General features: G+C 41.5%; 1 protein-coding gene across 25 annotated transcripts in view; it reads right to left on the reverse strand.

Moving 5' to 3' along the window:
* Positions 1 to 26,457, reverse strand: part of LOC128110123 (homeobox protein Rhox13-like) — a 198,276-nt gene that overhangs the window by 90,100 nt on the left and 81,719 nt on the right. For 2 of the 25 annotated variants that reach the window (XR_008218101.1, XR_008218125.1), the window contains exon 4: positions 10,404 to 10,487. The exons of 22 other annotated variants lie outside the window; for them this stretch is intronic. The gene's annotated coding sequence lies outside the window, so the exon portion shown is untranslated. Of the gene's footprint in view, positions 1 to 10,403; positions 10,488 to 10,923; positions 10,939 to 26,457 lie in introns of those variants that run through there. One more of the 25 variants, XR_008218109.1, reaches the window with a different exon arrangement.

Below are 26,457 nucleotides of genomic sequence, written 5' to 3' on the forward strand. Positions count from 1 at the left end.
CAGTTCCCGAGGCTCCCCATGTCCCAGAACACTGACCAGAGCTAAACAGGAAGTGTGCAGCCTTGGATTTCTTGGGGTAGTCATGTTTGTCTGAGTGATAAAGCGCTTTCTTCCCAGGAGTCAGCTGCTTTGGAGGAGCTGTGTGGGCAATGTGCTGGCACTCACTCATGCCCTTCTACCACCGTCAACGAGTGGAGACAGCACAAGTTGCTGTGGGGACAGCAGAGGCTCTGGCTTCATGATAGTTTTTCTGAACCCACATCTATGCCTACTCCTCATTTCCTAGAATAGATGCTGCTTTGGGGATTCTGTCCTCTGTCAATGGGCTTGAGGATCCCAGAAATTCCAACAAGAGTCTGCATATTTAGCCGTCCATCTTACCTTTCTCATTCCCTTCTTCCTCCCTCAATCTGTGCTTCCTTGTAGCACGAATCTTAAAAGGTCTTATTAATAAAAACAAACCCACATCCAAGTGTTGAGTCAGCCATCTTATAGTCTATTGGCAAGATGGCTTTTTTCCCTCAGAGAAGGGCGGAGGGATAGATCCTGGAATATGGGTACCAATGCCATCTTAGTACAATACTGCCATCAAGCGGATTTGCTTTCCTTCTTTTGTTAACACCTCAGTGTGCTGTTTCTCAGCAGGACCCAGGGTAAGGGTATGACTATGCATGCAGACTGGTCCCAGGACTGAAGTGAAGGTGGCTCCAGGTCGGTTGCCAGTTCTGGGGCAAGCCAGGGTCCATGTCATCTGTGGGGGTGCTCCCTCCTCAGTTCCCGAGGCTCCCCCATGTCCCAGAACACTAACCAGAAGTAAACAGGAAGTGTGCAGCCTCGGATTTCTTGGGGTAGCCATGTTTGTCAGAGTGCTAAAGCGCTCTCTTCCCAGGAGTCAGCAGCTTTGGAGGAGCTATGTGGGCAATGTGCTGGCGCTCACTCATGCCCTTCTACCACCGTCAACGAGTGGAGACAGCACAAGTTGCTGTGGGGACAGCAGAGGCTCTGGCTTCATGATAGTTTTTTGAACCCACATCTATGCCTACTCCTCATTTCCTAGAATAGATGCTGCTTTGGGGATTCTGTCCTCTGTCAATGGGCTTGAGGATCCCAGAAATTCCAACAAGAGTCTGCATATTTAGCTGTCCATCTTACCTTTCTCATTCCCTTCTTCCTGCCTCAATCTTTGCTTCCTTGTAGCACGAATCTTAAAAGGTCTTATTAATATAAACAAACCTAGAGCCAGGTATTGGGGTTAATCCTGAAAGATCAGAGGAACAGAACCAGCCACAGCTAATCTCACCTTGCTAATTCCTCAGCTGATCTCGTTTCTTCAAACTAGAAGCCTTTGTGTCCTCATCCAAGTGGATCTCAGCTGAACTGCTGCTCAATAGCCTAAAAGCTTAACCAGGATCTAGTTCCTGGTCCTCACGCCTTATATACCTTTCTGTGTCCTGCCATGCCTTCCTGGGATTAAAGGCATGTGTCACTACGCCTGGCTGTTTCCAGTGTAGCTTTGAACTTACAGAAATCAGAATGGATCTCTGCCTCTGGAATGCTAGGATTAAAGGTGTGTGTGCCACCATTTTCTGGCCTCTATGTCTGTCTAGTGGCTGTTCTGTTCTCTGACCCCTGATAAGTTTATTAGGGTGCACAATATATTGGGGAACGCAATATCACCACAGTGCTTCCTTGCAGCACGAATCTTAAAAGGTCTTTCTTATTAATGAAAAAAAAAAACCCAGAGCCAGGTATTGGGATGAATACTGAATGATCAGAGAAACAGAAGAAGTCACAGCTAACCTTATCTCGCTAACTTCTCAGCAGATCTTGTTTCCATGAATCTTCAGACTGAAAGCTTCTGACTCCTCACCCAAATTCATCTCAGCTGAACTGCTGCTCAAATGCTTAAAAAAACTCTAGTTCCTGGTCCTCATGCTTTATATACATTTCTGCTTCCTGCCATCCCTTCATGGGATTAAAGACATGTGTCTTTTCCAGATAAAACATGAGATCTCATGTGCTGTGATTAAAGGCATGTCTTACCACTGCCTGACCTTTATGTTTAACAGAATGACTGTTCTGTTTTCTAACTCCCAGATAAGTTTATTGGGGTGCACAATATATCAATCACACTTCCTCCTTCCCTGCCTTCTTTCCTATTCTCCTTTTGGCTCCCTCCTTCATTCTATGATCACAAATCCGTTCTGTCTTCTGTACATCATTTTCTGTACTCTAGTATGCTTGTAAGGTGAAAGACATGTTATATGGGAGGGAGTTTGTGTGTGTGCATGGGTAGGTGTGTGTATTAAAAACCACACTAATTCTCCTGATGCATGTACTGACTTTGTTCTTCTCCATATGTTCAGATCCCGAGGAGAAAACTAGATGAAGTTGTGGATTTCTTTTGAGTTTGTCTCAAATGTAACACCAAGGGACTGCCTGAGGAATGGGTGCTGGACTGCTCGTGTGCTTGGTGTGGTACTGGCATCCTGGCAGGAGCGTAGAAGACTGGATTCTCTGTTATGTGTTCTGGTGCTCTTGAGTGTTGTCTTTGGGACTTTTAACTGCAGAAAAATATTTGATTGTAAAAGCTGTTGAGTTATGCCAAAATGTATATTTTAAAGGTACCTTGACTTCAAAATTTGGATATAAGCCAAAGGGGGAAGTGCTGTGGAATGTTCTGTATGGCAAATGTGTTGCTAATTAGTTAATAAATAAAACACTGATTGGCCATTGGCTAGGCAGGAAGTGTAGGCGGGACAAGGAGGAGAATAAAGCTGGGAAGTGGAAGGCTGAGTCAGAGAGACGCTGCCAGCCGCCACGATGAGAAACAGAATGTGAAGGTACCGGTAAGCCACGAGCCATGTGGCAAGGTATAGATTAATGGAAATGGATTAATTTAAGCTGTAAGAACAGTTAGCAAGAAGCCTGCCACGGCCATACAGTTTGTAACCAGTATAAGTCTCTGTGTTTACTTGATCGGGTCTGAGTGGCTGTGGGACTGGTGGGTGACAGAGATTTGTCCTGACTGTGGGCCAGGCAGGAAAACTCCAACTACACTTGAGTCTATGCAAATATCATCATACAGCTTTCCTTTGTGTGAATGGAGAGTTATAAATATCTGTACCTGGTTGTATGCACATGGTAATAAAGGTTCATGTGAAGAGGTACTCTGTCCTTTGAAAAAAGTAAAGAATTGCAAATATCTTGAGTGGCAGTGGAAATGTGGGGTAAAGGGATCTACTGATTACTGACAATGAGATCATAAAGTTCTTGGGAAGGCCACAATAGATGGTTTGGAAGCACAGCCCAGGACCTGATAGGCTGGTAGCAGCTGGATAGACTAACAGTTCTTTGATATTTTCCAGTCCCCACTGAGGGTCTCTGGAATCCTAATCTTTCAGCAGAGGCTGAGATGCCTCAATACAAAAACTCATGTGAGCTCTGGAAGATGGCCACCAGATACACTTGAATGCCCAGACAAGGTCCTGGAATGCACATGTTGGGTCTCTGGACAAGAACACTGAAGGGTTCTGGTGTCAGATTTACTTTGTATCCTGACTCCTGTCTGTGGCTGAGGAAGTGGTGCTCTCAAAATGGAAACTGTACTTTTTGCCCTTTGTACAAGTTGGATTCCCCTTCCACTAGGTACAAATCCATTGCTGATCTTTGACCCTGTGTGGGTGGGTGGTTGACTCCCTGTGCCAACTGTCCATCTTCTTCTATGTCTTATATGGGGTCAGGTAGCCTTGAACTTGAAGCTTTATTGTGGCATGGATATGCAATGTTGGCACACCCATAGGAGACCTAGACCCTGTATGGGTTACCCTTAAACCTCAGCATCAATATGCCATCTGAGGGTCCTGCACACATTTGCCATTTACAGTGTTCCTGGCAGGCTATGGCAGGAACTGTACTCATCACTGGATCCAGTTTCCGGCCAAGGTTTGATTCTGTGGCTTCTCCTGACACTTGCTTCTAGTTGTGGAGTTCCCAGTTTAGTTTTCCTGTATGGTCCTTAGGCCTTGAGGGCAGACCATGCCCCTTGTAGTTAATCATCTCCATACAATGGGGTTGAGAACCCTGTGAGATCTGTGACACCCCCACTCCATGTCAGGATCCATACTGTAGGGCTCCAAGACCCATCTCTGACCAGAAGAGGCCAAGATTGAACTCAACCATTTTGGAGTATAATGACATGTTGTTGGCCTTTTTTCCTTCAGGGAAGGGCGGAGGGAGAGATGCTGGAAGATAGGTCACTTGGCATTCTTGGTGTAACACTGCCATCAAGCGGAATTGATTTCTTGTTTCTTCCAACACCTCAGTGTGCTGTTTCTCCCCTGGTCTTATCTATGGGTGAAGGAGTGAGGAATAATAAATGGGGACCATGGTCCAAAGACAGAACCAAAGGGGGCGCCATGTAGCCCAGTTCAGATGATGGGTAGGGCCTCACCATTGCCGGTCCTGGAGGCTCACTGTACCCCAGAGCAATCACCATAGTGACATAGGAAGTGCAGGCTTGGATATCCTGTGGCAGCCATGTCTGTCATGGTGGAGAGGCACTCTCTACCCTGGAGTCACAGCAGCCTTGGAGCAGATATGTGAGCAAGCTGCTTGTGACTCCTTCATATCCTCCTACCACCATCAAGGAGCAGCGTCTGCTCATGAACATACAAATACACAAATACCATCTCACTCTCAAGTCAAGGAGAACTTATATGTAGTTACATCAATTTACAGGGTCTCTGGGTTCATGTTAAATTTTGTTTTTTGTAAACTTTCAAGTGTATTTATCCCCTATTTCCTGAAATGAGACTCTACCCTTGGGATTCTACTCTTGGTTTATGGACTGAGGGGGAGGGGGTAGGCGGGCAGAGAAATTCCACCATGTGGTCATTTATCTGTCTTTCAGACCTTTATTCCTTTATTCCTTCTTCTTCCCTCCATCCAGCTCTTCTTTCTCCCTTCCTTCCTCCTCTCCTTCTTCTCTCACACCCTGCCTCCTCTTCTGATGTCCTCGGCTGTTTCTCTCTGCTTCATTTCCTCCCTGTTGCCCCTTGTTTTTCATCTTTTCTGTATTTGGACTTTCTTTTTGTTCCCTTTGTACTTTTGCTGTCTTCAGGAGTTCTGCACAAAGAGTCCAATGTCCTTTACCTACCATCTGAGAGTTCACCAAGAAAACCAGGACCCCAGCACAGTCCAAAGGTATGGGAAATAACTGCAAGTGTAGGATGCAGTTGTTGTGTGAGCCAACTGAGTGTGTAAGTGAAAGGAGAAGGCAGAGTCCCTCCTTAGGGTGGTTCTGAGTCAGCAAGGAAGGTAGATATGAGACTGGAAAGATACCATGTGGACTGGTTTCAATGCCAGTGCCTCATTGACTGAACCCACTAGCTGTAAAATGGACTTAAAGCAGGTCACCCCTCTAGGCGCCTTCTTTTTCCTAAACCAACTTGCTCCAGAGTGCCAGAGAATATCCAGGATCAAAGTTAAGAAAGCTCACCCTGCACACATACCATGTGAGGGCTGCCAAATTAGGAACCTGGTTTGTCATCATCGAAAGAAATTATGGGTAGTCTGCTGTGGGATGTTGTTCTATATGCTGTGAATATGTGTTGCTCTGAATCATTGATAAATAAAATGCTCTTGACCAGTAGCCAGGCAGGAAGTATAGGCAGGGCAAGCAGGCAAGGAGAATTCTAGGAACAGGAAGGGCAGAGTCAGAAGTCATCAGCCAGACACAGAGGAAGCAAGATGACAAGGCAGAACTGAGAAAAGGTACCAAGCCACATGGTTAAACACAGATAAGAATTATGGGTTAATTTCAGTATAAGAGCTAGTCAATAATAAGACTGAGCCAATGGCTGAACAGTTATAATTAATATTAAGCCTCTGTGTGATTATTTTATAAAAGGCTTTGGGATTGTGGGTGAGAGATTTGTCCTGAGCATGGGCCAGGTGGGACACAGGAAATCTGGCTATATTTGCCTGCCCAATGTGGAGTGAGAGTTTCCACCTAAGACCCGAGAAAACCTAAAAAAAAAAAGGTTCTAAAATGGGGCTAAAAACAGGTTCCCAGTTGTGTCTCTCAGGCAAAAAATGAGCTACAGTATGGTGGGTTTGCAGATGCATGTGGGCTTGACCTGCAGAATGGTAGATTCCTGCCACAGTGCACAATGGTGTCTCCAAGCTGTGTAGTGTGGTGGATTTAGTTTTTGCTAGTAAAAAAAAAGATGTTTCTGGGCTACACACTGCTGGATCAAAGCATAGACCACTGCTTCACAGAGTCAGCAATGAGCCTGGTTCACAGAGCTGGTGGTAAATGTACTTCTGCCATGTTGGAAAGCTGAGTTGAGCAGAGCCAGCAGCCAAAGCTGCCATTTAAGTCCTAGTAATGCTTCAGTTTAAAGCAATAGATTCACAATAAAACAGATTCAGATGAAATAAACCTGTAAACAGTTTACACTGTGTGTAAAATTGTACATAGGCTTGTAAGAGAGAGGAAAAGGAATATAGACAGCTCCATAAAAAGATTGTTTTTAAAAATAAAGTCTTTAAAAAGAAAGTAAAAGTAATATAAAAAATAAGCCATGTAAAGGTGGAAATCACACAGAGAGTCTGTATTATATTGTCTTTGGGATTTTTAACTGCAGAGAGATATTTGATTGTAAAGGCTGCTCAGTTAAACCAATATGTATATTTTAGAAGTATGTTGACTTCAAAATTTGGATCTAAGGATATGTTGCTTTGGAAAGGAGGCTCTGCTTTTGTTTCCACAGGAAGCAATAGGCTATGGGTTTCTTCCAGGTTAAGATGGATTAGATTTGATCAAGCCAGACCCCCTGAACCTTAACAGATGGTACCAACTAACAAAGGTTATAGCCGGTCTTCCCAGGACTTGAACATTACCTCAAATTTTCTCAGGATCCCTATAAGACTACCAGCACCCCCTATCAGCAGGGAGTAGCCTAGAACACTATATCCCCAGTTCCTAAAAAATGGCTTATGGTGTTTGTCTTTGTTTAGGTTGTTGGTTACAAATTGTTATTGGTCATAGTCAATCTCTTTCTAAAAGAAGAAAGGGGGGGCTGGAGAGATGGCTCAGATGTTAAGAGCACTGACTGCTCTTCTAGAGGTCCTGAGTTCAATTCCCAGCAACCACATGGTGGCTCACAACCATCTGTAGTGAGATCTGGTGCCCTCTTCTGGCCTGCAGGGATACATGCAGGCAGAACATTGTATACACAATAAATAAATCTTTAAAAAAAAAAAAAGAAGAAAGGGGTATATGATATAGAAATATAGGATATAGATATGATAGGATAAAAGGGTAGATTATTGAATTTACTTTTAAAGAGCAACAACTTGCTTAAAATGTTTTACATGGATTTTAGTTTATTGATACAAACTTAAATTTATTTTTGTTATATTGTATGTATATTTCTACTCTTGTTTAAAGTACTTTGTGCAACTCATTTGAAATTGTAGTGTATACTGAGAAATACAGATTAATAGTCATCTATGATAATCAAACTTATAGTCATGTTAGTTAAATATTCTAGGTATACACAGATATATTTCAATTAGGCAGGTAATCTTCAAACACTTCAAAGACCTACAAAATATGGAATTTAAAATGTTTTAAAACTTAGACTTTCTGGACAGTGAAACATATCTGCTCCTGACAGCACTGATTTACTTCAAAGAGAAAGATGGGCAATGAAGACACTCCATATGAAGCTTATCTTCTTCTTGACAAAAATAGTCATTTGGGCAAGAGGCTGTTCTTGCCTGGACTGCTTGACAAAATTTTGTATCGACTGGACATGCAGGAACCCTAGGAAGGTGACCACTGAAATTTGCAATGTTAGATGGTCCTTCAGGTTCTTGTTTCACAGAGGAGACTGCCAGATATTCTACAGGACACAGAGAGGAATGACTGAGAGGCTCTAGGCCTATGGGCTGAAGATGGATGCCCCAACGTTGAAGAGGAACTTTGGATGAGTGTCCAGGCAGTCAGCTGTCTCTGTCATTCTAGATTTTTGGAAGTTGCTTACAATGCACTTCCTGTTTATTTAGGTAATATTATATCCCTCTGGGGTCTTTGATGTAGTTGAAGACTAGATAGTTATAATTTTTCTTGGTTATGATAAAAGATAAATTAGATATGAAACTTTAGACTCACAAATATAGTATAAATAGAACATTTTCTTTGAATTTGCCAAATATAAATGGACTGAATATTGTAACTATGATTCTTGCTTGATAACTGTTTTGTTATATGTAATTTTACTGTGTTAAAGTTAAAACCTTCTTTTTTTTTTTTTTTTTTTTTAGGTTTTTCGAGACAGGGTTTCTCTGTGTAGCTTTGTGCCTTTCCTGGAACTCGCTTTGGAGACCAGGCTGGCCTTGAACTCACAGAGATCCGCCTGGCTCTGCCTCCCGAGTGCTGGGATTAAAGACGTGCGCCACCACCGCCCGGCTAAAACCTTCTTTTTTTAATTAGACAGAAAAGAGGAAGTGCTGTGGGATGTTGTTCTGTATGCTGTGAATATGTGTTGCTCTGATTGGTTGATAAATAAAACACTGATTGGCCAGTAGCCAGAAAGGAAGTATAGTTGGGGTGAGCAGGCAAGGAGAATTCTGGGAAGAGGAAGGGCAGAGTCAGGAGTCATCAGCCAGACACAGAGGGAAGCAAGATGATAAGGCAGAATTGAGAAAAGGTACCAAGCCACATGGTTAAACACAGATAAGAATTATGGGTTAATTTCAGTATAAGAGCTAGTCAATAATAAGCCTGAGCTAATGGCCGAGCAGGTATAATTAATATTAAGCCTCTGTGTGATTATTTTATAAAAGGCTATGGGACTGTGGGTGAGAGATTTTCCCGACCATGGGCCAGGTGAGACACAGGAAAACTTCTGACTGCAAGAGTCAGATCCAACTTTTGCTTGTAGTTAAGGATGACTATGCTTTTCCTCAACCTGATGGTGAGCTGGTATGTGTGTTTGTATCTTAGTGAGTACATTCTGAGGGTGTCTGCTGCAGAGAAGGTAGGCCATTGAAGGTCCAGACACCATGGCAAAGCACCCTACTTCTAGTAGGCATGGAAGACAGACCTAAGTTCAAACACAGAAAGGCTGTTGGTCTGAAGTTAAAGACCTTAGAGACACAGCCCTCAGCTGAAGCACAGGTGGGTGAGAGCTGGAATCATAGAGGTATGGCATCTAGTCTTGTGAGAGAGTGGGTGTTTGCTAATAGCATGGTGGCTGGGGACCTTTTGCCGGAAAGCATGTTCCAGAAGTAGGCTGTAGAACCAGTCTATAATTGTGGGTGGTATCAGGTCAGTGAGAAGTCAGGTCAATCACAGTGAGTTCAATTACCACAATTGAAAACATAAAAAAAATACCCCTTTAATTGGCTCTTTGTAAAGATGGAGAGTTTTAAAGCCCTGACTGGGCTGTCTGGAGGAGAAATGGAAAGAATTCTTTTAATCTGGGCTGTACAGACAGTCTGAATAACAAGGTGATGGGCCTCTGGACGTTCGGTCCTGGACACCCTATGGATCAGACATAGTGCCCAGTCTCGAGGGTACTGTGCCCATGTATTAGCTTTTGACAGGAAGAATGGTGATGTATTTAGTCCTAGGACCAGTTTCTCCCTAAGATTTTCTTTTTTTGGCTTCTCCTGACTCTTGTATCTAGTGAAGGGGGTCTCTATTCAGTTTTCCAGTTTGCCCCTTATGCCTTGAGGCTGGGCCCTGTCTTTGTGGAGGAATGTCTCAATATAGTGAGACAGAGATCCCTACGGGGTTTGAGACCTTTTAGGCCAGATCCATAATGCAAGGTTCCAAGCCCATCTCTGGCTATATGAGGCCAAATTATAGCCAAGCTACTTTGGAGTCTAGTGTCAACTTGACTTTTTTAGTTTTTTTTTTTTGTTTGTTTGCCTCAGAGTAGGGCAGAGGGAGTGAACCTGGATGAAAGGTATCTTTGTGTTCCTGGCACTATACTGCCATCAAGCAGAATTGCTTTGTTGTTCCCAACAACACCTCAATGAGCTTTTTCTCTGTAGGTCTAGGAGTGAGTTGGTGAGGAAGGCTTGGGGCTTCTGGTCCAAATACTGAAGTAAAGGGGGCTCTTGCCAGCTTGCCAGTTTGGGGGTAAGCTGGAGTTTGATGCCCAGCATGGGACTCAGCCAGTGCTAGCCACCAAGGCAGCACAGACTTCAGAGTAATAAAGTCAGGAATATGGGCTTTGCAATCTGTGGCAGCCATGTTTGAGACAGTGCTGGGATACACTCTGCATTGGATTCATCACCTGGGACACAGATATGTGAGTAACTTGCTTGTCAAGGTACAGAATCTATCCAATTGTCCCTGAACTTTTATCTTTTTAGACACCTACCTGCACATATACTTCATTTCCTGGAATTGCCCTTGGGATTCTGGTGTCTCTGCTCATAAGCTTAAGTGTCCCCAGAAATTCCACCTGGAGGTCAAATATTTGTCAGTCAGGCCTTTCCTGTTTTCATCCTTTTATCCATCCTACTTTCCCTTTCTCCCTCACTTCTCTCTACCTTTATATGTTTCTTCCCTTCCTTTCCTGCTTAGATCCCCAGTCTGTTGTCTATGCTTCATTTTCTCCCTCTTGCTTTCTGTGTTTCTGTCTTTTGACTTTCTTTTTATTCCCTTTATACTTTTGCTATCCTTTGGGAGTTCTGCAGGAAACTGTAAACCAAAAATTCAGCAACAAAATCAGGTCCCCAGAACAAAGCAAGGGTATGGGAAATAAGTACAAAGATGAGATACAGGCAGGGCATTATGTAGCCATGCCACAATGAAGCTTTATCTTCAAAGCAGGTGGGAAATTGGCCCAGGGGAGACAACCATCCCAATTTGTCTGAGGAATGTCAATGGAATCATACCTGGAAGTGGACTCCATGGTGCACAGAGGACAAAAAGTGCACAGGAGGTTGCCACTTAGAGCTCCAGTTTCTCAAGCCATGACCAGGAATCAGAGTGGAGACGACAGTTGCCAGCCACCCTTTGGTCTTCCTGTCCAGCGACCCTAACTAGCATTGCTTTTTGGCTGGTGGTATGCTGAAACTCTACTGAAAGAGAAGGTTCCTGCTGTGGGATGGTCTGTATGTCAAGTGTGTTGCTGATTGGTGAATAAATAAATCACCGATTGGCCAGTGGCTAGGCAGGAAGTATAGGCGGGACAAGGAGGAGAATAAAGCTGGGAAGTGGAAGGCTGAGTCAGAGAGACACTGCCAGCCACCACGATGACAAACAGCATGTGAAGATGCCGGTAAGCCACGAGCCACATGGCAAGGTATAGATTTATAGAAATGGATTAATTTAAGATGTAAGAACTAGATATCTGGAAGTCTGAGCCATTAGGCCAAACAGTTTAAATAATATAAGTGTCTGTATGTTTATTTTATAAGTGGGCTGTTGGACTGCCAGGGTTTGGTGGGATCCAGAGAGAAAACTCTCCAGCTACACAAAAGCTTTGGAAAAACCTGTTAAAATAAATAATATAGAAATTCAGAACCAGACAGAAGAATATAAAGGTAAACCTATATCAGGATTGAATTATATGGTTACAGAGAAACAGCCTCAGATTACCAGACAGCAAACATTAATCTATCTGATAACCTTACGGGAACTGCCAAATGCTCAAGGGTGTGTAGGAGCAAACTAGACTCCAGTGGAAATGTTAGATTTTAGGATATTTAAAGAAGCTATAGTATCATATGGAATGCATTCTCCATATATAAAGCAAATTATCCCTCAGGATTGGAAAGAATTGGTTACAGCTGTTCTAGAAGTTGTTCCACAGTGACAGTGGAGAATCTGGTGAAAAGAGGAGGCTAAAACTGTTGAAAAATGATGTAGGACTGGAGGTGTGGAAATTTCCTATGATCACCTTCTTGGAGAAGGCAATTATGCTGATATACAAAGACAATGTTTATATAATAATCAAACCATAAATCTATGCCACAGGGCAGCCATGAATGCATGGGGCAGAACTGAGGAAGCAGGAAAGAAAACTGAGTTATTTACAAAAGTTATACAGGGCCCCAAAGAAACCTTAACAGATTTCTTACAAAGGCTGTCTTCAGCAGTAAACAGAATGGCACCAAATTTAAAACCTAGACAGAAAATAACTGAATTTTGAATTTGCATTTTGAGAACAATATTGCAGCATGCAAAAGGGTAATCAGGCTGTTAAAGTCAAGATCAGCACCCTTGGAGGATTGAATCAGGGACACATTGAATATTGAGTCTCATGACCATTAAGATATGTGGACAGCAGAGGTGATTTGAAGAGCTTTGAAGAAAAATAATAATGTCAGATGCTTTAATTGTGGTAAACAAGGTCACCTAGAAAGGGACTGTAAACAGGGCATTCCTAGAAACAATGTTTCTTCAAGGAACAATGGCAACAGAACACCCCTCCTTTCTGGATTATGCAGAAGGTGTGGTAATGGTAAATATTGGACTAATGAATGTAGATCAACAAGGGACAGACAAGGTAATTTTTTGCCTTTGCCATTGGGAAACTCCCTGAGGAGCCTCACTTAGGCCCCCACAGAAAATTCAGTTCAGTTGTTTCCTGCCGTCATAGAAGAAACCCTTTCTCAGAGCGATTAAATAACCAATTGCATATTATAATAAACCATACTGCTCTGGGTGATAGAACAGCTATAGCAGAGACAACAGGAAATTCAGGAGAAACCATAAAGCAATTTTTTGGGCAAACTTCTATAAATGAACAAAGACCAAAATTAAAAATACGAATAAATGACGTTCTCTGGAAGGTCTTGTAGACACAGATGCAGACATCCAATAATTGCACCAGAATTTTGGCATCGAAATTGGCCTCTTCAGGAGGTAAATGTTCAGCTGTTAGGTATTGGAACATTATCTCAAGAGAAACAGAGTATGTATAGGGTCAGACGGACAGAGAGAAAAATTAAAGCCATATGTGGCTAATATAGCGATAAATTTATGGAGTCATGATCTATTACAACAATGGAATACCCAGATTAACATTCCTCCAACCTCAGAAACAACCCCTAAACTAATACATGTTTCTGAGAGAAATATTAGGAGATATTATTATAAAGAATAGTCACCAGCATCCCGAATGTACAAGAACAGGGCACAACAACTGATGATCTTTCAAAGACACCAACAGCTCTACCTTTAAAATGGTTAACAGACAAGCCTGTATGGGTTCAGCAATGGCCTTTAACAACATAGAAATTGCAGGCTTTAGAAGAGCTGGTACAAGAGCAGTTAAATGCTCAGCATGCTGAAGAATAAACCAGCCCTTGGAATTCTTCTGTATTTGCTATTAAAAAGAAATCTGGTAAAGGGAGAATGGTAACAGACAGTTACCATTAACAGTTAAGAAGGTAACTCAGCCAATGGGATCTCTACAATCTGGAATTCCTTTGCCTATTCTGTTACCTAAAGAATGGCCTCTTATAGTTATCGATTTAGAAGACTGTTTCTTCTTAATACCCTTACAAGAAAAAGACAGAGAAAGATTTGCCTTCACAGTGCCTACTTGTAATAATTCTCAGTTGGTTAAGAGATATCAATGGAAGGTTCTCTCTCAGGGAATGTTAAATAACCCAACCCTGTGCCAATATTTTGTATGATAGCCATTGGAAGTAATATGCAAACAATTTCCTAAATCTATAATTTATCATTGCATGGATGATAATTTACTAGCTGTTCAAATGCAGATACCTTAGAAAGAATGTTTGAAGAAGTAAAGAAAATTTTGCCTTGTTGGGAATTACAAATTGCTCCTGAAAAAATACAAAGAGGAGATTCTATTAATTATTTAGGATATTAAATAGGTCTACAAAAAATTAGACCCCAAAAGGTGCAAATTAGGAGAGATTGATTATGGACACTTAATGACTTTCAAAGAATATTCATAAATATTTTCTATCTATGGACCACTATTGGGGTAAAAAAGTGATGAACTGAGTAATTTGTTCAAAAACTTAGAAGGTGATAAGGACTTAAATAGGCCAAGAGAATTATCAACTGAAGCTGAGAGAGTATTGACCTTGGTGGAAAAGAAAGTATAGGAAGGACACATGGATCATGTGGATACAAAGTTTGATTGCATTTTGGTTATTTAACCCTTTAAGCATTCTCCTGCAGGAATTTTAATGCAGAGGGAAGATATCATGTTGGAATTGATATTTCTACCACATAAACAGAATGAAAAATTAAAAACTTATGTGGAAAAGATCTCTGGATTTTAAAAGGAAAATTGAGACTTCATCAATTAGTAGGAATAGACCCAGCAGAAATTGTCATACCTTTAAGTAAGGATGACATTCAAAAATTATGGGCAGAAAGTGAACCTTGGCAAAGAGCTTGCAGTAATTTTTTGGAGGAGATTAACAGCAAATATCTCAAAAGTGATAGGATTCGAGTTATAAACAGAGCTGATTGGATTCTGGCTTGCATTGTATGGGAAAAACCCATACCTGGAGCCCGTACATTTTATGCAGATGCAAACAAACAAGGAAAAGTAGGTTACAAATTAGAAAATTTAAGTAAAGTGGTTCAAAGTCCTTATAATTCTGTTAAAAAATCACAATCGTATGCTATTCTGATATTAATGGACTTTTCAGAACCTCTCAACATAGTTACTGACTCTCAGTATGCTGCAAGAGTGGTCTTACATATTGAGACTGCAGAATTTATCCCTGATGAGTCAGAATTAATTTTGTTATTTATTCAGTTACAAGATATAATGAGAAATAGGAATCATCCCATACATATAAAACTCACATCTGATCCCATATGGGTCTGCCAGGCCCTCTAGTATAAGGTAATGATAAGATTGATAAGTTATTGATAGGAAATGTGCTGGAGGCCTCAAAATTTCATTAAAAAAATCATGCCAATAGTAAGGGGTTAAAAAAGGATTTTTCCATAACCTGGCAACAAGCCAAAGAAATTATAAGGAAATGTCCTACTTGTTCTTTTTATAATCAGACTCCACTACTAACAGGATGTAATCCAAAGGGTACTCAGAGGAATGAAACCTGGCTGATGGATGTGTTTCACTTGGCAGAATTTGGAAAATTGAAATACGTACACCACACCATTGATACCTATTGAGGATTTCAATGGGCAACTGCTTTGAGTTCTCAAAAAGCTGATTTTGTAATCATGTATTTGCTAGAAGTTATGGCCATCATTAGTATACATGCACAGTATATGTCTCTGGGTGAAATGAAAGAGTTTTTTTTTTGCTTATTACAATATAAAGCACATTACAGGTATACAAAATAATTCTATAGGCCAAGCAGTCATAGAAAAATCAAGTCAAACTCTAAAGGATATGCTAAATAAAGAGAAAGGGGTAACAAAACTAGACATTGTTGCTGTATTTATTGCTTTTATGTATTGTATATAGTTATTGTAGTTGTTGTATATAGTTTTTCTTATATTAGTTATAATTTTTTTATTTAGACAAAAAGGGGAAATGTGGTCATATTTTATGTGTGTCCCCCAATAAAGTTTATCTGAGGATCAGAGGAAAAAGCCAGCCACTATAGTAAATATAGAAGTCAGGCAATGGTAGCACATGCCTTTAATCCTATCATTCTGGAGGCAGGAATTTGTGTGGATCTCTGTGAGTTCAAGGCCACATTGGGAACACAGCCAGGCATGGTGGCACACGTCTTAAATTCCAACACTAGTTAACCATGGAGGTCTGGAGGTCTGTACAGACAGACAGGAAGTGACAGAGCTGGGCAGGAACAGGAAGTGATGTAGCTGGGTGGAGAGAGGAAATGAATTGGCAGAACAGAAAGGCATATAGGTGTGAGTATACAGGAAATAGGTCTCTTTGGAGACTGAATGTTGGTGAGGTGAGGTTGGCTTGTGGCTTGTCCTACTCCTCTGATCTCTCAGCTTTAACCCATTTCTGACTCCTTGTTTTTTTATTTAATAAGACCATTTAGCACTTTGTCCTACAATGATCTGAGGATAAGGAAATATCAAAATAAAACCCTTATTTTATCTCAGCAGCTACTTGCCTACCAGGTCCCTGGGTGCAGCCCTAGTCCATTTCTTTGAGCTTGCCCAGCAGCAGTTATGATCTCACTGTGTATAAACAATAGGTCACTATTCCTGAAGCACCCATACCCACTCAAGATATTTGTAAATGACACAGAGTCCCTCTAGGACATAGAACTTTCTTTGTTATGTGCCTCTCAGACATCTATTCATTTCTGAGGCCCTGCACAAACATAAAGGAAGGTTTTCTGATAAAAGCCCCAATCCTCTTGCCTCCTGCCAGGATGCCAGCAGTACAACAAACAACTAATGCCTTTTTATACTTCAACAGGGGCAAATCCAAAAGAAACTCACAACTTACCTTCATCTTTACACCCATGGGACAGGGACGAAGTGAATATAGGTATCAAGAGTGCTTCACCATCTGGCCTTCTGTATATGCGTGTGTACGTGTGTGTGTGTGTGTGTGTGTGTGTGTGTGTGTGTGTGTGTGTCCAATAAGGATAGACCTCACTGGATTCTTGGGGAGCTATCACTCTAGCTAGCAAAATGCTCTTCACTACCCAATAGGAAGCCTTCTTGTCTTTAAGGACTGAACCTGCAGAAGACCACCTCCTCATTGAAAAAACTTTCTGTACAACCCAAAGGAAAAGGGCAGCTCTCACTTCTTCATCCAGACAGCCCTCTGCCATTGCTTTCAAAGTCTCCATCTTTACCATCTCCCAGCTGGGGGAGGTCTTCTCATGAGGGCAAATAAGCTCTCTTGTGAGAGGCCTTCTTTGATTGCTCACAGGCCTGAGGCCAACTGCTCCTGTGGACTGGTCCTGCAACCTTCCACATACGTTCCAGCTAAAGTTCCTGGCCACCAAGCTACAAGCATAGACACCCAACCTTTGACAAGATTGGATGCCACTCCTCTGTCATTCAAGCACTACCTTGAAAATACACCTACCTGTCCTCCTGCCAAGAGAAGGGTCCATAAATGGCACACACTTCAGATCAACAGCCTCTCATTCTTTGAACTTAGAGCTGTGTTTCATGTCTACTAGAGGCAGGATGCTTTGCCATGCATTCTGGATCCTCTATTGCCTTCCTTCCTTTGCTGGACACACACACACACACACACACACACACACACACACACACACACACACACACCAGCTCATTCTCAAGTCAAGGTGAATCAAATCTTATCCTCAACTGCCTGCTGGAGGTTTACCATGTTCTACCCATTATGTCACTGGTTGATCACAGACAGGCTTCCTACTTAGGATAGACATCACCTAGGGGAGCAAACATGTTTTGACCTTGACTTTGGTATTCTCTGGGTATCTCGAGCAGGGTGGCCCAGAAAGGAGAAGACTCAAAAAGTGGTAATCTGCCTGTGAGTCAGTTTTGCAGTTAGGTTTGGCCAATGGGTAGTGGTAGTGAAGCCAGCCCCTGTGACACCTTTCCTGTCTCCCTTCTACCTTCCATGCTTGACTGTGGCTACTTCTACTTAGAGTCATCCTAAGGAAGCACACTGACTTCTGCTCCATCCTGCTGCATACATACTAGGTTCACACAGGAAGGGTGCCTCACCTCCATATCACACTTTGAGTTATTCTTCAAACCCTTGGATTGTGTTGGGGACCTGGTGAGGATGCTGTAGCATTGGCTAACATGTATAAGACATTGAAGTCTATCTGTAGGACTTCTGAAGGACAACAAAACAGAAAAGAAACAAAGAGAAAGCCAAGATATTCAAAGACAGAAAGCACGGGGAGTTGGAGAGAAAACAAAGCAGAGAGAACAGAGTGTGGATGTCAGCATGGGAGGGAGGGAGAGAGAAAGGAGAGAGGGGAGAAAGGAGAGAAGGAAGGAAGAGGAGAGGGACAGAGGGAAGGAGAGAGGGAGGGAGGGAAGAAGGGAGGGAGGGAGGATCATGAAACAGAAGGAAGGAAATAAGGACTCACAAATGAGGTGGTGGAATATTTTGGGGGAGCCCCAAGCCCACTGGAAGAGGCAAGAAATCCCAGAGCAGTGTCTGAGATCAGGAAATGAGAAGTGTATATAGCTAGTTATCACCTCCCCCCACACATGCCCCTCAAAACTGAAATGAACCAAAACACAAAGAGCCAAGGACCTGTGTATGCTCACAGGTACTCACACAGACCCTTCATTTTTATTAGGAGGACATGATGAAGTCACATGTCAGTTGCCCACTTATCTGAGCCCCATATGCTAATATCTGAGCAGAAAGCTCCCCTCAATCCTGCCAGACATCACTGTCACAAGATTTCCAAGGTACTCCTATGTAGTTGAAGCTATAAGGCATGGGGAGCCTTGGAGACTGGCAATGGATGGTGCTCTCACTGTGGGTCACCTGAATGCTGGCTTATCTCAGGACTGGAAAGATGCCTGCAGCCATATTCCAAGTAGTATTTGGACTAGGGGTCTCCATACATTCCTTATTTCCTCACAGAAATAGGGATAGAAAATGGGCCCATGGCTGAACACATCCCACCTCACTGCCTGCCAGAAATATTCTATCAGGCAAATAGGTAGTCAAGGTGGTCAGGACCTTCAGCAGTCATCTTGATGCTGGGAGTCAAAGATGACCCACAGGGTTTCCAGGCCTGCCACAGATGTACAGATACTATATAGCCATGCCACAACCAAACTTCTATACCTGATCCCAAATACCAATACTCACACACCACGCTCATTACAAAGTATATAGGGCATAGAAGGAGGTGGACAGTTGAAATAAGGGAGATAATCACTCTTGCCCAAAAACCTGGCAATGGGTTCATACTTGGAAAAGGAGACTTTGGGGTATGCAGAGCACATAAAGAACACAGGACATTTTCCTTGTGAGAGCTCTAGTTCCTTAAGCCATGGCCAGGAGTCAGAGAAAACAGGACATCTGTCACCCAAATCCATTGTTCTTCTTGTCCAAAGACCTCAACCTGTGTACTCCAAGACACTGACTATACATTCAAGAGGACACTGTTAGCCATTTCAAAGGCTCATGGGAGGTTTTGGCTTGATTTTTAGCCTCTGTTGAAAGATTAGGCTCTTGAGGACCTTGATCTTGGAACAAGAAAATAACAAAAGAAGAACCCTTGCTGTGTATCAGCTGCTATGTGACTATCAGGATCCGGGCTGGGGCTCCAAACTATTTTTTCAAATTATTTTTAATTAATTTTTTAAAATTTATTTTACATACCAACCAGTTTCCCTTCCCTCCTGTCCTCCCATTCCCTCCCCCTACCTCCTTTCTAACCCCACCTCATCTACTCCTCAGAAAGTGTAAGGCCTCCCATGGGATTCAACAACTCATGGCATATCAAGTTGAATAGGCAGGACCAAGCTCCTCCCCTCTGCATCAAGGCTGAGCAAGGCATCCCACCATAAGGAGTAGGTTCCAAAAAGCTAGCACATGTGCCAGGGAAAGATCCTGGTTCCACTGCTAGGGACCCCACAAACAGACCAAGCTACACAACTGTCTCCCATATGTAGAAGGCCTCGGTCGGTCCCATGGAGGCTCCCTAGCTGTCGGGCTAGAGTCCTTGGGCTCCCAATAGCTTGGGTCAGCAGTGGAAGTTTCCTCTTCATGATCTTCACCCCCTTTGCTCATAAAATCCTGCCTTTCTCTCTTCAACTGGACTCCCTGAGCTTGGCCCAGTCTTGGCTGTGGACCTCTGCATCTGTTCTATCAGTTGCTGGTTGAAGGTTCTATGATGACAATTAGAGTAGTCACCAATCTGATTATAGGAGAAGGCCAGTTCAGGCAACCTCTCTAAAATTATTAGGAGTCTTATCTGGGGTCATCCTTGTGGATTCTTGGGGGGGTTCCCTGGCACCAGGTTTCTCCCTAACCCCATAATGGTTCCCTCTATCAAGATATATCTTTCGTTGCTCTCCCTCTCTGACCCTCCCCCAACTTGACCATCCCAATCCCTCATGTTCCCATCCCCTACCCCCTCCCCTCTATACCCCTCACCCCCATTTTACTCAGGAGATATCTATTTCCCCTTCCCAGGGTGATTCATGCATCCCTCTTAGGGTCTTCCTTCTTACCTAGCTTCTCTGGAGCTGTGGATTGTAGCCTGGTTATCCTTTGCTTTACATCTACAATCTACTTATGAGTGATTACAAACTGTGTTTGTCCTTTTGGGTCTGGGTTACCTCACTCAGGATGACTTTTTTTCTAGTTCCATCCATTTGTCTGCAAATTTCTTGACGTCATTGTTTTTTTACTGCCCAGTAATACTCCATTGTTTATACATACTACATTTTCTTTAACCATTATTCAGTTGAGGGGCATCTAGGTTGCTTTCCAGGTTCTGGCTATTACAGATAATGCTGCTATGAACACAGTTGAGCATGTGACCTTGTGGTATGATAGCAAAACTTTGACTTCTTCCTTTCCAATTCATATCCCCTTAATGTCCTTTTGTTCTTAGTTCTCTAGCTAGAACCTCAAGTACTATATTGAATAGATATGGAGATAGTGGACAGCCTTGTCTTGTTCCTGATTTTAGTGGAATCGCTTTGAGTTTCTCTCCATTTATCTTGATGTTGGCTATTGGCTTGCTGTATATTACTTTTGTTATATTTAGGGATGTTCCTTGTATCCCTAATCTCTCCAAGACCTTTATCATGAAGAGGTGATGGATTTTGTCAAAGGCTTTTTCAGTATTTAATGAGATGACCTGTGGTGATGTACTGTGTATCCCATTAAAGCTTATGTGGGGATCAGAGGACAGTCAGCTACTATATTAAACATAGAGGTCAGGCAGTGGTAACACATGCCTTTAATCCTAGCATTCAGGAGGCAGAAATGGATCTCTGTGAGTTCAAGGCCACACTGGTGGTACATGCCTTTAATCTCAGCACTAGGAAGGAAGGGAGATGGCAGGGCACAGAAAGGTATATAAGGCATGAGTAGACAGGAAGTCCCTCTTCCAAACCACACTGCTCCCTGAGACAGAGCCCACCAGTGCCAAATGGACTAAGAGAGCCTACTAGCACTGATTGGACTAAGAGGATCAAGAGCTATGATGGAACCAAGAGTGTTGATTGGACCAAGAAAGGCCCCCTCAGACACAGATACCACTTGCACCAAGTGGAGGAAGAGATGGGTAAATGCTGGTGCAAAAATACAGTAAGTAACATAAAGACCAACATGGCACCACCAGAACCTAGTGGTTCTATATCAGCAAGACCTGAAGATCCCAACGCATAAAAAGCAGAAGAAATCAATTACAAAGGCTGTCTTCAACAGTACATAGAATGATACGAAATTCAGAAGCTAGACAGATAATAATTGAATCTCTGGCTTTTGAAAATGCTAATGCACAATGCAAAAGGATAATTAAGTCATTAAGGCAAGATCAGTACCCTTGGAGGAATGGATCTGTGCTGTGGGATGTTCTGTATGGCAAATACATTGCTAATTAGTCAATAAATAAAACACTGATTGGCCATTGGCTAGGCAGGAAGTGTAGGCGGGACAAGGAGGAGAATAAAGCTGGGAAGTGGAAGGCTGAGTCAGAGATACTGCCAGCCGCCACGATGACAAACAGCATGTAAAGAGAAGATGCCGGTAAGCCACGAGCCATGTGGCAAGGTATAGATTAATGGAAATGGATTAATTTAAGCTGTAAGAACAGTTAGCAAGAAGCCTGCCACGGCCATACAGTTTGTAAGCAATATAAGTCTCTGTGTTTACTTGGTTGGGTCTGACGGCTGTGGGACTGGCAGGTGAGAGAGATTTGTCCTGACTGTGGGCCAGGCAGGAAAACTTTAGCTACAGATCTGAGATACAATTAATATTGAATCTCATGACCATGATGATACTTGGCTAGGAGAGGTGATTTCCAGAGAATTGAAGAAAAATAGTAATGTCAGGTGTTTCAATTGTGGTAAACAAGGTCACTTAAAAAAGGACTGTAAACAGGAAATTCCTAAAAATAATGTTTTTTCAAGGAATAATCCCAACAGAATGTCCCTCCTTTCTGGACTATGCAGAAGGTGTAGTAAAGGCAAATACTGGGCTAATGAATGTAGATCTACAAGGGACAGACAAGGTAATCCTTTGCCTTTGCCATTGGGAAACCCCCGGGGAGCCTCTCTCAGGACTCTATGGCAAATTCAGTTCAGTCCTTTCCTGTTATCACAGAAGAAACCCCTTCCCAAAGCAATTAAATAACCAAATGCCTATTGTAAAAAATCATACTGCTCAAGGTAACAGAAGAGCTATAGCAGAGAGAACAAAGAATTCAGGAGAAACCATAAAGCAATTTTTTGGCAAACTTTTATAAATGAACAACACCAAAATTAAAAAATACAAATAAATGACATTCTCATTGAAGGTCTTGTAGACATAGGTGCAAATATAATAATAATTGCACCAGAATCTTGGCATCCAAATTGGCCTCTTCAGAAGGTAAATATTCAACTGTTAGGGATTGGAACATTATCTCAAGAGAAACAGAGCACAAGATGGGTTGAAGGTATAGGACCAGAAGGACAGAGAGGAAAATTAAAGCCATATGTGGCTAATATAACTATGAATTGGGGATGTGATTTATTACAACAATGGAACACTCAGATTAGCATTCCTCCAATCTCAGAAACAAATAATAAACTAACACATGTTTCTGAGAGAAATATTAGAAGGTATTATAAAGAACAGTTACTGACCATTCAGATTGTACAAGAACAGGGCACAACAACTGATGATCTTTCAAAGACACCAACAGCTCTACCTTTAAAATAGTTAACAGACAAGCCTGTATGGGTTCAGCAATGGCCTTTAACAACATAGAAACTGCAGGCTTTAGAAGAGCTGGTACAAGAGCAGTTAAATGCTCAGCATGCTGAAGAACAAACCAGCCCTTGGAATTCTTCTGTATTTGTTATTAAAAAGAAGTCTGGTAAGTGGAGAATGGTAACAAAGCAAAGAGCAATTAACAAGATAGTTCAGCCAATGGGCTCTCTACAATCTGGAATTCCTTTGCCTACTCTGTAACCTAAAGGATGGCCTCCTACAGTTATTGATTTAAAAGACTGTTTCTTGCTGTGGGATAATGCTTTTGTACACTGGTTTAATAAAATGCTGATTGGCCAGTAGCCAGGCAGGAAGTATAGGTGGAATAAGCAGACAAGGAGAATTCTGGGAAGAGGAAGGTTGAGTGAGGAGATACCAGCTTGCTGTCCAGGGAGCAGCATGTAATGGCACACAGGTAAAGCCACGGAACTTGTGGCGACATGTAGGTGAACAAAAATGGGCTGAGTTTAAGTTTAAGAGCTAGTCAGTAGTAAGCCTGAGCTAACTGCTGAGCAGTTTTAATTAATATAAGCCTCTGTGTGTTTACTTGGGTCTGAGCAGCTGTGGACTGGATGGGACACAGGAAAACTTCAGCTATAGTTTTTTCTCAATGCCCTTACAAGAAAAAGACAGAGAAAGATTGGACTTCACAGTGCCTACTTGTAATAATTCTCAGCCACTTAAGAAATATTAATGGAAGGTTCACCCGCAGGGAATATTAAATAGCCCAACCCTGTGCCAATATTTTGTATGACAGCCATTGGATGTAATATGTAAACAATTTCCTAAATCTATAATTTATCATTACCTTGATGATAATTTACTATCTTATTCAAATGCAAATACCTTAGAAAGAATGTTTGAAGAAGTAAAGAAAATTTTGCCTTGTTGGGGTTATAAATTGCTCCTGAAAAGATACAAAGAGGAGATTCTATTAATTATTTAGGATATAAAATAGAGCTACAAAAAATTAGACCCCAAAAAGTGCAAATTAGGAGAGATCGATTACAGATTGTTAATGACTTTCAAAGATTATTTGGAAACATTTCCTATCTTTTGTTTTGTTTTGTTTTGTTTTATTTCGAGACAGGGTTTCTCTATGTAGCTTTGGAGCCTTTCCTGGAACTTGCTCTGTAGATCAGGCTGGCCTGAAACTCATAGAGATCTGCCTGCCCCTGCCTCCTGAGTGCTGGGATCAAAGGAGTGTGCCACCACCACCCAGCAACATTTCCTATCTATGGACCACTACTGTGGTAAAAAATGATGAACTGAGTAATTTGTTCAAAATCTTAGAAGGTGACAAGGACTTAAGTAGTCAAAGAGAATTATCAGCTCAAGCTGAGAGAGAATTGTCCTTGGTGAAAAAGAAAATACAGGATGCACATGTGGATAGTGTGGTTCCAAAGCTTGATTGCATTTTGGTTATTCTATTCTCTAAGCATTCTCCTACAGAAGTTTTAAGGCAGAGGAAAGATATTATATTGAAATGGATATTTTTACCAAATAAACAGAATAAAAAATTAAAAACTTATGTGGAAAAAAAATCTCTGACTTGATTTTAAAAGGAAAAAATGAGTCTTTGTTAATTGATGAGCAGAAATTGTAATACCTTTAACTAATGATGAAATTGACAAATTATGGGTAGAACGTGAACCTTGGGAAAGAGCTTGCAGTATTTTTTGGAAGAGATTAACAACATATGTCCAAAAAGCAATAGAATTAAACTTATAAAGAGATCTAACTGGATCCTGCCTTGCATTTTATGGGAAACACCAATATCTGGAGCCCAAACATTTTATACGGATGCAAACAAACAAGGATAGGCAGGTTATAAATCAGAAAATTTAAGGAAAGTGGTTCAAAGTCCTTATAATTCTGTCCAAAAATTGGAATTATACGCCATTCTGATGGTATTAATGGATTTTTCAGAACCTTTCAACATAGTTACTGACTCTCAGTATGCTGAAAGAATGGTCTTGCATATTGAAATTGCAGAATTTATCCTATTTATACCATCCCTGTGCCTAACTGTGACTTTGAAGTCTCCAAAAGGTGATGGGGCCCCACAACGATGATTCCATCAGGATGATGATAATACCACTACACTGACAAACCCCACCCAAAGATCAGCTTTGGACTACAAACTGCTCAGGACAATTTTGAGATGCTAGCTGAAATGATCCAGCCTCACAGACTACTTGAGCAAGGACTTGAGACAAGCTCTGCACTTTTGCATTATGCAGAGACTCGACAACAAATGATACAGCTACTTCTCCCAGGACTTGACAGTTAACCCAAAATTTTTCTTTTCAGGATCCCCTAAAGGTGCCTTTGCTCCCAGACAGCATGAAGTAATTTTTAGAACACAACACCCACATTCCCAAGAGGTGGGGTGGGTGGTTTTTGGTCATTCAATGGGATAGAGATAATTGTCACTGTTTAGTATGGTTGGTTTTAAGGTATTATTGTTAATGGTCAAAAAAAAGCTAAACAAAGTGATTAGATTCAGGGTTCTTATTTGAAAAAAAAAAGAAAAAAGAGGATCTAGACAAGAGGTAGATTATTGAATCTACTAAAAGGAGATATAGAAAGAATAGGATAAAAAGGTAGATTATTGAATCTACTCTGGAAAGAAAAAAGGGAAGATATAGATATAAGATAAAAAGGTAGATTATTGAATCTGCTTTTAAAAAGCAATTACTAGTTGCAAATATTTTACATTCAGTTAGATTTTGTATATTGTATACAAATTATGTATGTTGATACAAATTTGGGATTGATTTTGTTAGAAAATACTGTACGTATATTTCTAATCTTGTTCAATGTATTATACCTATACAGTTCATTTAACAATGTAATGCAATTTTCTTGTCCTTAAAAGTCATTACTAACTATTTAGGATAATAAAGAAATGCAGGTTAGTAGTTAGTCACTACAATCAAACTTGTAGTCATATTACATATGTTTTAAAGGTCAAGCATAAATATATTTTAGATAGACAAGTCATCTTCAAATACTTCAGAGTTCTACAGAATATGGCATTTAAGATGTTTTAATAACATAGATTTTTTTTTTAATGACAATGAGACATGTCTGTTCCTGACAGCACCAATCTACTTCAGAGAAGTTGATGGACACTGAAGAAACACCGTAATGGGGTTTACTTTCTTTTTGACTGCTGACAGTATGCTGTCCAAAATGGACAAGCAGAACACAAAAGAAAAGACTGCCAGTCCTTGCCAAGACAAGGTAGGAAGGCCCTTCCGAAAATCCTGCTTCACAGATGAGTCTGTCAGATATGCTAGGCCCATAGGCCAAAGATGGATGCCCCAACATTGCAGAGAAATCTTGGGTGAATGTCCAGGCAGCCAGCTGTTTCTGTCATTTCTCACATTTTTTGGAATTCACTTGTTTGCACTTCCTGTTTAATCAGTTAATATTATTTCCTTCTCCAGTTTTTGAGAAAGATAAATTAATAAGTCTCTCAAGCCCTTTAGTTCCTCCCTTGTCTCATCCCAAGACTTCTGTTCCTTACACTCAGCTTCATGGCCAAGAGGGAACTGACCCTGAT

Source organism: Peromyscus californicus, unplaced genomic scaffold, assembly GCF_007827085.1.
Source record: "Peromyscus californicus insignis strain IS unplaced genomic scaffold, ASM782708v3 Scaffold_10__1_contigs__length_136768540, whole genome shotgun sequence".
NCBI classification, from domain to species: Eukaryota; Metazoa; Chordata; class Mammalia; order Rodentia; family Cricetidae; genus Peromyscus; species Peromyscus californicus.